The sequence below is a fragment of the Aotus nancymaae genome, unplaced genomic scaffold (assembly GCF_030222135.1).
Source record: "Aotus nancymaae isolate 86718 unplaced genomic scaffold, 86718_ANA_hifiasm-v0.15.2.pri h1tg000008l, whole genome shotgun sequence".
Lineage (NCBI taxonomy): Eukaryota > Metazoa > Chordata > Mammalia > Primates > Aotidae > Aotus > Aotus nancymaae.
The window spans coordinates 16,906,525-16,918,258 of record NW_026988419.1 but is presented as its reverse complement, the minus strand read 5'-3'; the positions used below and the strand labels follow the sequence as shown (position 1 = coordinate 16,918,258).

Here is an 11,734-nt window from a genome sequence, read left to right as displayed (position 1 = left end):
TCAAGTATTTGGGAAGCCTTTAAAAATGTTAAGAGGATGGCATGTGAGATTAGATGGCGCCAAGTGGGTGATGTATTGATTGGAGGAGCTGTGTAAAGGGAGATGCCTCTGTCAACATCGAGGATTCAGTAGAGAGAAAGATTTGATAATGGCTCAGACCTGTCCGAGAAGGGTGTTGATTAAGCTATAAAGTGGACAAGAGACCAAGACTTGGTGTTGGATTGGATTTGGGAGGTGAAAGCAGGTGATGTCAAGGGTGTGGCTTTTGTTTCTGTATAATACAGTTACCTGGATGCTGGTCTATTCATGGGGATAAAGGCCAGGCATGGAGAGAGTGATGATGATGTACTTGGTATAAGACCTACGGGGCTCAAAGTGCCTTTGACACTTACAAATAGATATATTGAATGGTTATTGGGTGTATAAGTCATCCAGCCTTTTATTTATTCTCCATTATACCTTATTATACCTCATAGTAAATGGTTTCGAACAGATTTCTTTCTTTCCTTCTTTCTTTTTTTTTTTGAGACCGAGTTGCCCAGGCTGGAGCGCAGTGGCTCAATCTTTGCTCACTGCAATATCTGCCTCCCGGGTTCCAGCAATTGTCTTGCCTCAGCCTCCCGAGTAGCTGGAATTACAGGTGTGTGACACCACGCCCGGCTAATTTTTGTATTTTTAGTAGAGAGAGGGTTTCACCATGTTGGCCAGGCTGGTCTTGAACTCCTGACTTCAGGTGATCTGCCCACCTCGGCCTCCCAAAGTGCTTGGATTACAGGCGTGAGCCACCATGCCTGGTCTCAAATGGATTTCCATAGAACATGTTTGCTATTTCTTCCATTTGTCCCTCCTTCTCTCTCCACTGCCATTATCCTCATTCAAGAACTGAGCATCTTGCGTGCAGGAGGTCCTCAGCAAAAGTTGGTTGAATAGTAGAGAGAATGTAGCTCAAGCCCCACTCCCTGTTTCTCTGATGTCTATAGATGGCAAATTGTATTTTGAAACCCAGGTTCTTTGAATAGTCACCATATGTGACACTTTCCATTTTCCTGCTTCCAGGAAGGTCTCTCTGGAGACTTTCTGTTGGTGACTTTGGTGACTTTTATTCACACGAAGAAGTAGTTCTACAGAACAGACTGCTGGCTTGCTTGTTGGTACTCCAGACCTTCTCTGTCCACACTAGGCCAGTTGTTCCTCCTACAAACACACCCCATGAAAGCAGGGACCTCTGTGAAGGCAGGAATTGAGAAACGGGGCTCACCACTGACTATTCCCTGGGAGTTAAACAGTCCTGCCACAGAATAGAAACTCAGTAAGTATTTGTGAAATACATTCGGTCAATTAATAAGAAGCCCTTCTTTTATTTTTCTAACTATCTTGTTCCTTCCCATTTTGCCCCACATCGCGAAGGAAGACTTTCCAACTTATCAAATTTTCACTGTCCTTTGAAACTTCTTCAAAGTTTATTCTTCATGTAACATTGACTTTAAAGTCTAGACAACCAACCCTAATTGTGCAAAATCTTGTTTTATGCCTGCATTGCCATGCCACGTGTGTCAGACTGGTCTCAGCAGGAGGTGGTTTGTCTTGGTTCTGGTCCTGACTGGACTTCTCTGGACGTTAGCTCCCTTATCCTATAAATAAGAAGGTTGGGCTAGGTGATCTCTGAGATGACCTGACTTTGGTGGTAGTCTTTTTGTCATTAGGGACTGTATCTTTTATTTCTACTGCATTTTTCCACAAGTACTAGCATGGCCCACACTAGTGGTCAGTAAATATCTATTCAGTCTAGCTGCTTTGGTATATTATGAGGACCGACAGTTCAACACAATCATGGTGACTTTATGCAAGCAGGGGCATTTCTAGGCAGGTAAGAGAGAAAACATTGTCCTCACAATGGGTCCTCTGGTGCTCTGTGCTGACCTCTCATGCCTGACACCATTGGCTAAAATGTTTACAGAGGAACCGGCCTCTTTGGTTTGAAAGGCATTTTTTCTGGATGGTCCTGAAGGCTGGATACTATTCTCTCCCCAGTCCTTCCCACCCCCAAAAGACCTGCTCTGCCAAGGAGAAGCTGAGATCACAGGGAAGAAGGCAGCCAGACTTGCGAATTGATGAAGAAACAAACAAAAAATCCCCTTTGCCTGGAGTTGAGGAGCAGTTCTGGTTCCAGACACCCATGTTGAGAAACTTGAGCAGTAGAAAACCCCATGGGGGACAGGCCACTCAAGGGTGGGGTGTGGGGGGTGTTTGGGTTGGCTCCTGTGTCAGACCTCCTGGAGTGAGGACGGAGCAGGGTTGAGCACTGACCACTGCTGCCTGTCTCTGTTTCTCTTTCCATTTCTGCCCTAGTGTTGCTCAAGTCAGCAGCAATTTAGATAGAGCCCAGTGAGCTACTTCTAACCCTTAGCAGGCCCAGAATGAGGTCCTTGCTTGAGAATCATCTGTTAATTCAGTCTGCTCACTGTCTCACCATTTTTTTTCCTGCTATCTTTGCACAGAGAGGACATATGAGTGACTTCAAATAACCTAGCATAGGACTAACAGGGACAGCCCCATAAACCTGTTTCCTTTATACCTTAGCTTTCCTGGTGGGACTCAACTTTTTCTCCCTTGAAGAAAGGAAATGAATGTGTTGATCATTGTTGGCACAGAAAGAGAGAGAACTAAATTCCTAGCCTTTTGAGAAGAGATGCTACCAGCCTCTTCTTTCTTGGGGCTGAGTGAGATCTTGCCTGGAGACAGGTGGATGGACAGGATGGTGTCTGTATCTCCTAGAAGAGAAGCCGGGGTTGCAGTGCAGGAAAGGGCTTGGAGGCCAGTGGTCTCTCTGGGCCCTTTCCTAGGCTAGGAAGGGTAGGCTTAGGGTGTCACTGCTTTGGAAGTCAGATCTCTAGTTAGATTCCATCTCACCTCTTCAATTCAAACTCACTCCATTAATTTTTCCGGGGAGTCCAGTGGATGCCTTCATAGGGTTGGATTTTCCCAGCAGGCTGAAACTTGGGGCTTATTAAGAGGGAACATGGAAAAGTTGCTGACGGTCCTTACACATGTCGATGACTCAGTCTGAATCCTCTGAAATCTAAGTCTCTCCAGATGTTGACTTCAGCTGGGAAGCGAGGACCTTTTACCCTGTTCACATGCACACCCTGTCATCTCTACTGTTGTTACTGCTGCTGTTCAAATAGGCCAAAGGGTTTGGGGACAGGCTGGAGGAGGGGAAAGTGGCTGAGAGACATGCCAACGTGCCTCACCAAGGGGCAGAGCTTTCTGAACGCAGAACAGATTCACTGTCTTCAGCAGGGAATTAAAAAGAGGCCAGAGACCAAGGTCAAGGGGTAGTTTAGTTTGCAGAGCAAAAGGGAGGAAGGATCTTAACTCCATTCACCTTTTTTCACCCAGTTGGGGAGGTACAGGGAGCATCTTGGTTCTGAGGATGGTCTGGAGTCTGCCTGGAGATTTGGTGGTGTTCTTTTCCATTTTTCCATCAGGCTTCTCTCCTATTCTTTCTGCTGCATTCTCAAATCGTTTTTTCATAAACAATTTCTGTTTTTTCAGGAGGAGCAAGATTGGGTGCTGAAAGTGGGAGATTTACCACAAGAGCAGGGGTCATGGGAGGCTCTTAGGGGCCACCGTGTCCTGCTCCTTTGGGAGCCAAGAGGCTTATCTCAGGGGCTGCACCTGGGCAGTGGAAGAGCCAGGACAGAGACAAGATTGCTGACCCTAGGTCAGGGACTGCCCTCCGCACCATAATGCCTTCCCTACTTGACTTAAAAACGAACCTGTCAGCCAGGCGTGGTGGCTCACGCCTGTAATCCCAGCACATTGGGAGGCTGAGGCGGGTGTATCAACTGAGGTCAGGAGTTTGAGACTATCCTGCCAACATGGTGAAACCCCGTCTCTACTAAAAACAGAAAATATTAGCTGGGCGTGGTGGCAGGCACCTGGAATCCCAGCTATTCGGGAGGCTGACACAGGAGAATCCCTTGAACCCAGGAGGTGGAGGTTGCAGTGAGCTGAGATTGTGCCAGTGCACTCCAGCCTGGGCTACAGAGTAAGACTCCACCTCAGGAAAAACTCCCCCAAAACGAACCTGTCCTTGAGTGTCCACTCTATTTGCCTTTTCTCTCATGCATGCCCTGCTGTGATCACAGTGAAGGAACCTAATTTTAGAAAAAAGTAGTTTGGAAAAAAGTAGTTCTTCTTAGAGCAGGGCATGAATCTGGAGGAACTCTGGACAACTTTCAAGTTCTCATTTTGAGAACATTCAAACTTTCATTTGCTTTTAGTTACTTTTGGACTTTTGAAAATTGACTACTTCCGTTCCTTTTGTCTTTCCAAGTCCCACTAAGAAAAAAACTACATGATATAATGGTACATAAAGAAAATCCAAATTGTATGCTTCAGAGGTTCTAAATAAAGTTCTAAATAAAGTTTTCACATTGACCACTAGCTACTAACCTGCCTCTATTAACCTTAATCCCTATGGTAACAAAAGATGTCCTTTTCCAGAATACACTGGAAATATAATTCCCTTTAGCTGTTAAGATAAAAGCTGGGCTGCATCCTAGGGTGTTAGAAAGGGTGTTATGGTACAAAAATATCACACATATTAAAATCATTTGGCCTCATGTGGTCAAGAATAAAGTGTTTTAACCCATCTACCAAGTGGAGTAAGGAACTTTGAGTTGAAGCATTGCTAGAGAACAATTTTATAATAAATAGGCCTTGAGATGAAGGGTAACTTAGACAAAGTCACAAATCATGGGCAAAGTCAGATCTCAAACCTAGATCTCTTAATCTCCAGTCCAGGCTTCTTGCCACTGTGCAATGATGGACCACAGTCATACTTTCTGGTCTCTTTTCTTATTTTCTGTGCATTAGGTCTGTTTCTCTTCTTCTAGGAGCCATGTGCAGGGGTCTTTGCCCTCTTAAAATCATTCCACCTGCCAAGAGTCATCAGTTCATTGAGTTTTAGGGCACCTGACCCTTTGAAAGAGGGGAAAGAACTGCCATCAAGAGGGGGAATAGGACCACAGAGATAGGCTGCCACACGTGAAGGTCATATGGCTTCATAGTTGATGATTTCAAAGCACTGTAACCATCAGGCTGGTAGAGTGCATTGGATATAGGAGATCTGACTAACTCCACTGACCAAGGCTGTGCACTCCAAGGCTGGGTCAAGAGAGAGCATCACAATCAGCCCTACCTCTTTGGCTTGGCTTGCCAAACCTCTACTTCCTGGTCTTAGTGGTGACTGAGCAAGAAGAAGAGGCAGATTGAAAGCATAATTTTACTTCACTTCATGAAACTCTTAAGAGACAGAGCTGGCAATGAAGGCTTGCTTGACAGTGTCACTGTTAGGTTTCCCCATTGTTCTTTGGGACAAAATTCTCATATTTGCAGATCTCAAAAAGTAGATTTAGTTGTATTTATACTAAGTAAGAGGAACAAAGTAGATCCTTTGCTCCTCTTTGAAATCCTGAAGTTCTGTGGTCCCAAGTGTTTAGTAACACTTCACTCTTCATTACATTCTTGTTCTGAAGAATAAGAATGCCCTCTGCACCATAGGGAGGTGCGGAGGACTTGCCTAGAGAAATGTTCAAAGCAAAGCCTTTGTTTTTAGTAAGGACCAAAGAAAGATCCAAATGCTTTTGAGTACGGCAGTAATCAGATTTTATTAGTCAAGAAATTCCAGATACTACGCAGCTTTATTTATTTATCTTTTAGTGAGGAGGAAATGTGGTAGGTCATACCATGGAGATGTTCTGAGGATTTAGTAGAGACTGTGTCACCATGCTTGTTTTCTAAGATGACTGTGACAGTGAAAATGCACTTTCTTCATGCTGCAAGAGAGGAAAGAAGAAACTGAGGTTAAAAAAGTCTCTGGGTAGAGTGGGAGAGTCTCAGGAAGTTCTTCAGGTGGGCACACAAGGCTAACTTGACATTTCCCAAATTTTCCCTTATGATTTTGTTACCTCTTTAACTCTGGTTTGGCCTAGCTTACTTGCTACTTCCTGTGACATCTGCTTTCCTGTGGGTGTGACTAGCTGGGGCTGCTGTTGTGGGCAGTAAAGGAATTTACCAAGACAGTCATAGGTAAAGAAGTATGAAGCTATGTTGCAAGAAAGCAATGGGCAGCACAGCAGAGAAGGGGCTGTCTGCAAAAAGGCAGGGGCTGGAGGGGATTTTTATAGGGTCTATATGTAGAATGAGGTTGTGCTGCTGGGGCTATGTGGGAAAGGAGGTCATTGTGCCCACAGGTTGTTTGTGTTTAGCCATTTCTCAGAACAGTTGTTCATTGTTCTCCCCCAACCTGGGGCCAGCCCTTCCCCATCTTGTGCCCCTTCCCTGTTGTTACTTACTAGGACTCCACATCCTCCAGATAAAAAAAGTGATGTCTCCCCAGAACCAGCTACACAAATTGTGAAGTCCAACGCAAAATGAATATGCTAGCCCCTTGCTAAAAAATTATTAGAAATTTCCTGGTGGTGACAGATAAGCATAAGTGTGGGATCAGGGTGGGTAAGTAAATGAGTACAAGGCCGTTTGTGATGCACAGGTCCCGTGACTATGAACCCCACCCTGTCTCTCCTGCCTCACTTAAGACACTACTGATGGCACATACCAGATAACTAAATTGAAAAATCCCTATCTCATTCACCTTTATAGACCAGGAGAGCTGGTCAAATCTCTTATTCATAATGGGAGATGGATGAATACTTGCAAATGACTTGCTTTATACTGAGGCTGTGCCATGTGCCTGAGAATGAATTTAGCCTCTTCATTACTGTCTCCATGACCATCTCCTCTCCCCTCCTCACACACATCCTCCATCCATAGCTGGTACTGCTCCTGTCTTCATTTCTCCTTCTCCAACCTGCGAGCCTTGCCAATCACCACCCGCTTTCTCCTCCTTCTCCTTGTTCTCCTTTAGTGGTGCTTTCTGCTATGCTCCTGTAGGAAACTGGCTGAGTCCCAGGGTACATGCATTTCTGCTGTATCCTAATGTGGCTGAATGCACACATTCAGTGTTCATACTTAGTGATGGGAGATGTCAGGAGCCTGAAGGGGGCTTTCCAGTCATTTGCCTGAAGATTGTATTCCCAGCTCTGAGACAGAAGGGGCCCAGCTGCAAAGAAGCTAGGCCACTGTGACTTGGTCTTCCCCTCTCTGGGATGTCACAAAGTCCACGTAAGGTCAGTGAACCAATCTACAAGTGAAGAGCGGAGCAGGGGACCTGGTATGATTTCCTCCAATATTTAGTCAGACTGATTTTCTGGATCCAGGCTTCTCAAATTACTAAATGCGGACAGATTATTTTATCTCTCCCAGTCTTAAAAATCTTCAGTAAGCTAAAGAGAGAAGGACTCAGGCTTAATGGCAATCCTATCATGTTACTGACGAGGAGACTAAACACCTATTTGGAGATCACCTCCTTACTGGCTCAGAGCTTCGGGAAATTGCTCAAGGGTGTGCAAATACTAAGCAGCAGAGCTGGGATTTAGATAAGCATCTACTTTATTTTAGTGGATGTGCTCTACCTGCTGCCACAGAGGGGATGCAGAGGAAGATGGTCAGTTACCCAGAGGGTGTTATCTTTGACTTAATGTTCACCATAAAAACAGCTATCAACAAAAGACTTGAAGTCTAACTTGTTATCTATTGCAGTGCCTGCAATATGGCAAGTTCTCCAGTGATACTAAACCATTTAACCCAAGTCAGCAATGGAGTTGGAGAAGAAGGGGTGAGTTATAAAATACTGACATGACTTATGTGGAGGGGCAAAGTTTTAATCTAGACTTCTGCCCTAAGTGAATAGTGAATGACTGCTGAGTAGACAGAGGAGCAGGAAATATATGGGGACAGAAAAAACTGGTTTTAGTTTTGTGTAGGTTGAATGTCTACCAGACAGGTCCAATGTCCCCAAGGATGCCCCGTAGACAAATTGGATAGTGCTATCTGCAGCTCAGAAGAGCAATTGAGACGGGTGATGCAGTTTTGAGCACTGGCAGGGTAGAGTTTTGTGTGGTTGAATCTCCAGGAGCAGGTGAGATGCTCTACAGACAAAGTTATGGGACTTATCAGCCTTTGGGTGTTTCAGAGGAGAGAGCAGGGCAAGGAGACCGAGAGAACAGAAGAAAACTCAGGAAAGAATGGTGTTGAAAGTAAGGCATGCAAAACTGGAAGCTGTGAGACTTGAGGTGGTCAGAGCACTTTTAGGGGAACTACTAAGCGTCAGGCACTGTGTGAGCGCTTGAGGAACAGCATCTCATTTCTCTGTCCTTACCTTAGGTGATTCCTGCAGAGCATTTGGCAATTGGATTCCTGCAGAGACAAAGTAAGGAGTATGGGCAGGAGTGTGGGTTGGGGAGAGATGGGAGGGGAGGTAGTGGATGGTGGAACTTGTTTTTCAGTAGGAGAAGGTAAGCTTCTTTCTAATCACCATCCTCTCCTTCCCTTCTCAGCTGAGCCTCTCAAAAGAAGGGCTATTATTTAACCATTATTGCTCTGCCATTAAAAAAATAATAGGACTTCTTGCTTTCCTTGGCCCACGTTATACACATGACCTTGAAGTCACCCCCATCTGACCTCACTCTTCTTCCTCACTGCAGCTGAGTTGGCAGTTTGGACTGACATCCCTGTCTTGGCTTGTCCTTGTTATTTCTCCTTTCGGCCTTCCCTCAGGCACCTTTCACTCTGGGAGTACAGAGCCAAAATAGCTTGTTACCTATTGCAAGACCGTGCCTGCAATGTGGTAAGTACTCTGGTGATGTGAAGCCATTTAACCCTCACATCAACCCTCTGAGGTGGGTACTGTTATTGCCATGTTCCAGGATCAGAGTGGTTAGTAATTTTCCCAAGGTCCCCAAGCTGGTAAACAGAGAGGCTGGGGTCTTGTGTAAGAAACTGGAATACTTTTTAAATTTAAGATTGTTTCTTACATATTCTACCTTTCTAGAGTCCTTAAAAATAGGCACACAAAAGATTCTCAGTACGTCCTTGCCTTGAGAGGTGAATCCCTATAATCTATCAAAACGAAGGTCCTCAATAAGGATACTGTGTTTACAAAGTGAGGATTTATTCAGGCTGCTTAGTGGGAGTGATGGGGAGTGAGGGATCCATGTGGGTGTGTATATACCTAGTGGGTTCTCAGACATTTTAAATTACAATTGGGATCCCATGACAACATGTTCTTCACTTCCTTTTTGCCATCCCTCATGCTGACCCATACCCCCATGCATGCATCGGAAAGAGCTCAAAACCACAAAGGGCCAGACATGAGGTTAGTAAGATGGCTGGAGATCCTATATACAAATTTGGATGAAACCACCTCTAAGACAAAAAATTATGACCATAGACTCCAAGCCTTTTAGCTTAGATGTCTGAGAGCTTTTGACGTGGAGACAACCTGATTGTGATATAGAAGTTAAGAAGAAAGTACTTAGGCAATAGTGAGGATATGGGAGTCCTCAGGAAGGTTTTCCTTTTAATGAAAAGCTGTCCCCTAACCATTTTCTTTTCTAACAAGAAGCAGCCTGTAAAATTGAGCTGCAGACATAGACGAGCGAGCTGGAAGCTTGCACAGGTGAATGCCGGCAGCTGTGCCAATAGGAAACGGCTACCCGTAACTAGGCGTGATCAAAATGGCAGCTCCATCTTCCCTCCTCTTAGCCAGCCATATGTGCAGTAAGGAGCAGACAACATGGGGCTGGCCAAGTGGAAAGCCCATTTTGCATAATAAGATTAGGGTGGAGCAACCAGCCTTCTCCATGCTATGTAAATGTCACACCTGGTTGAACCAATGTATGGGACCTATGTAAATTAGACACTGCCACCTCAAGCCTGCCTATAAAATCTGCTGAGGTCTGTCTCAGGCCAGCTTTTCCCTTTCAGATGCCACTCTCTTGCGAGAGAGAGAGCTGATCTCATCTCTCCTTTCTTCTGCTTATTAAACTTGCCACTCTTTAATCCACTCCACATGTGTCTGTGTTCCTGCTCTTCTTGGCACGTGATGATGAACCCCAGATATTGACCCCAGACAATGATGCTGCCTCAGTTGTTTTTTGACGAGGAAGAAATAGAATACTTTAAGTTCAGCATCACCTATGTAGTTTAAATACAACTCCACCTCTATCTCTTTCTTTCTCTCTCTTTCTCTTCTGCCTTTGTTGCCCCCCCCAGGATTAAAACCTTAGGTCTTATGTTAAAAGAATGACAAGAGAACTGTAGCATTCTCTGCCTCTTGGGAGTCTGCAAGAGGTGGGCTATCAGAGGGACGGTGGGGGATGCTCGGATGATCACCTCCATCCCTCTACCCTCCACGACCTCAACATGAAGTTGACCTTCTTGAAGTGGGTGAATCACTATAGCCTTTGTTGAGTAGGTATGTTTGAAACTGGGCTTTTAAGGAAGAGAGGAGATGACATCTCTTGGGACCTTCCTGCCAACCTGACCCTTCTGGTTGGCACCACCCAGAGCCACATTACTTAGGCTTGAAGCCCAGGTGTGTTGGGTTCTTCTCTCTCCCTTTATGAGGCCCACCTTTCTATGATGCCAGGTGGCAGCCCTTGATCAGCCTCTGGACTATGTCACTGTGGAGGTGGCCGGAGTCTCTTTTTTCATGCAAACTGCTGCCCAGTGAAACTTCATAAAGCAAGGCTTATCATGTCACACTTCACTTCAATCTGAGAAACTCATTACTGTCTACAAGATGTAGACATTTTGACTGCAGTGTTTCCATTTTCATATCCCCATCTCCAACCCCAACCTGGCTTTTTAGCCGTGTCCTTTATTATTTTCTTCACGCAACCTCTGTTCTAACCAAGCTGGGTTATTTAAAAAGTAGAAAGTACAGGTGTACATAGAAAAATCAGTGATTTGTACTATTTTTTTTCATCTTCACCTGTTAAATTTCCATCTGTTCTTCAAGACTTAAAACAAAGACCCCTATACTCTATGGTTGCTTCTTCTTTTGGTCACATTTTATATCTACCAGATTCTGCCTGGAGATTTTTATTTGTAGGAATGCCTTCTCTGCCCAGATAGCAAGCTTCTTGAAGTTGAAGCTATATTTCTGTGGGGCTCTGGGGGATAGGGCAGGGGTAGTAGATTTAAAAAATGAATTGGACTAGAGCTTTAAGTTCCACATTTTGGGGACTTAGAGTAGAACTTGGGGGAGGGGCAGGAGGGAACAATTACAAAGGGGGCACAGTACAACTTACTAAATTATCTCGATTTGTAGTAATGGTTTATGGGTGTATCCCTATGTCATAACTTATCAAATTGTACACTTAAAATATGTGCAGTTTATTGTGTGTCAATTATACTTCAATAAATTCATTTTAAAAGTGTCCATTGTTCAAATCCTCCCTCAAGAGCTCTTTCTAGAAGTAAGGCAATGGAACCAGGAATGTATGCCTAAATGTGTCAGCAGACAAAGGTTTTTTTAAAAGTGCCATATTTGTCTTTGAAAGGCAAAGAGAATTTTGCATGGTTTCTGTAATTCGTGGGGGTTCCTACGGGCTATCCTGATAGGCAGCCAGCTGATTTAAGGAGTCCTAGTAGGCATTTTCTTGATTTTATCCAACACCTCAGTACTGCCCCAACCACCCAACCAAGTTCTCATGTTGACTTTCAGCCATTGTGACAAGGCACCATCAGTCATCATGTCCCTTTACCAGGAGGGCCCGTGTCATAAGCCACTATATAAAGGGAATGATGGGTGGACGGCTTT

At 44.7% G+C, this 11,734-nt stretch overlaps 1 long non-coding RNA gene across 1 annotated transcript; it reads right to left on the bottom strand.

The window, feature by feature from the left end:
* Positions 1–5,659: 5,659 nt before the first annotated feature.
* LOC105712760 (uncharacterized) lies at positions 5,660–7,106 on the bottom strand. Its single transcript, XR_001106399.2, has 2 exons — positions 6,878–7,106; positions 5,660–5,843 (listed from the first exon to the last, which is right to left on the bottom strand). It is a non-coding gene; the product is annotated as an uncharacterized LOC105712760 (long non-coding RNA).
* Positions 7,107–11,734: the final 4,628 nt, after the last annotated feature.